The sequence below is a fragment of the Dipodomys spectabilis genome, unplaced genomic scaffold (assembly GCF_019054845.1).
Source record: "Dipodomys spectabilis isolate Male_0828 unplaced genomic scaffold, ASM1905484v1 ptg000247l, whole genome shotgun sequence".
Classification (NCBI taxonomy): domain Eukaryota; kingdom Metazoa; phylum Chordata; class Mammalia; order Rodentia; family Heteromyidae; genus Dipodomys; species Dipodomys spectabilis.
In genome coordinates, this window is record NW_024870924.1 from 506,801 (window position 1) to 508,761 (window position 1,961).

A 1,961-nucleotide genomic window follows, 5' to 3' on the forward strand; every position below is an offset into this window, starting at 1 on the left:
TTTAATAAAGAGATAGAACCACTAAAAATGACCAAAATTAGAAGACAGGGAAATCAAAAACAAAGTAGAAAGTCTCCACAGCAAATAAATGACAAGGAAGATAATCTCATGGTGAAAGACAGAATAGGTCTAATAGGAAAGAGGAAATAATCATTTAGAACAAATCCAAGAAATAAGAAATGATCTTGCCAGAACTTCAAGACTCAGAAGATCAAATTTCAGGGAGATCGGTATCAAGAAAGAGAAGAGCAGGAAACTAAATTGATGGGAAACATATTACAGAATTCTAGCAGAGAACATGCCAAACATCCAAAGAGATAAGCTCATTCAGAGAAGATAAGCCTTTAGAAAACCAAACAGAATTCTAGAACTGAAAAATCCACCACCACATCATAATCCATTAGAGGATCATTAAAGATCAAGGAAAGGATTCTTAAAACTGCCAGAGCAAAAAGACTGATTATTTATAAAGAATATGCAGTCAGAATAAACACAGATTTCTTAGCTGATATGGTAAAAAGGAGAGCCTGGCATGATATAAGACAAACATTAAGGGTAAACAACTACCAATCATGAATATGGTCCCAAGCCAAACTCTCCTTTACATTTAAAGGATATATAAAAATATTTCATGACAAAGAAAACTTGAAACAATGTATCTCCACCAAATCAGCAGGATAATCATTAATCAAATATATCCAACATAGAGAAGATCAAGAAGAATAGGAACTGGTTTTATAAAATGCTCCCTACCAAAGAACAAGGTAAATATATCAACAGTAGATAAGGCACAGCTTTTAACAGCCGGGTTATAACATAGTAGGACTTATCAGATATTTCTCAGTCTTAATTCTCAATATCAATGGATTTAAATTTCCAAATAGAAGACATAGATTAGATAGTAGTATCAAAAAAACCAAGACACATCCATCTAGTATATTCAAGAGACACATTTTATTGGCAAAAACAAACACCTACTCAAACTAAAAGGCTGGAAGTAAAATTTTCAAGCAAATGGATACCATAAAAAGGCCACAGTAGAATAAGTAACATAAGATAAAATAGAATTCAAATTAAAATTAGTAGGAAGAGACATTACATATTGATAAAGGCAACTCTCAATTAGGAGGTATAGCCAGTCTAAATATAAATGACCTGAATCCTGGAGCATCCCACTACATCAACCAAATTCTACTTAACCCAAAAAGACATCTCAACACATCATTCCCATCTATGGATTGATTATCCAGTAAAAACTCAACCAAGAAACTGCAGACCTAAATAACTTAATTGACCACTTAGCCCTAACAGACATCTACAGAATATATATTCAGCATCAGAATATACATTCTTCACAGCAGCTCATGGAAGATTCTCCAGAACAGAACATACCTATGTCACACAGAAATTCTGTCCAAATTGAAAGAAAAATTATTTGAATACCCATATCTTGTCAGACCATAACAGAATAAACTTAGAATTAAACAGCTAAAGCAAAAAAAAATTTCAAACCCATGAAGAGTGAACAAAAATTTGCTGAATGACCAGTGCAACACTGAAGGGATTAGAATGGAAATCTGAACTTTTCTAGAATTTAACAAAAATGAACACACAAAATACCAGCTCCTCTGGTATTTGCAGTAATTACAGGAAGATTTATAGCTCAGAGTGCCTACATCAATAATTGGGGAAATCTCAAATGAATATTTTAATTATGTATCTCAAACTCCTTGAAAACGGGAAGAAGCCTCAAACCCAAAGCAGTAGAGAGAAACAAAAAAAATTAAATGAGAAATAACTAAATATAGTGAAAATAAAACGTAGAAAGAATCAACAAATCAGAGTTGGTTTTTTAAATAAATAAACAGACTTGGCAGACCCATACCAAATCTGACTAAGAAGAGAATTTATATAGATGTATAGATAAAAAGCACGAAGATTGGGTGAAGAACTTTAGTTGC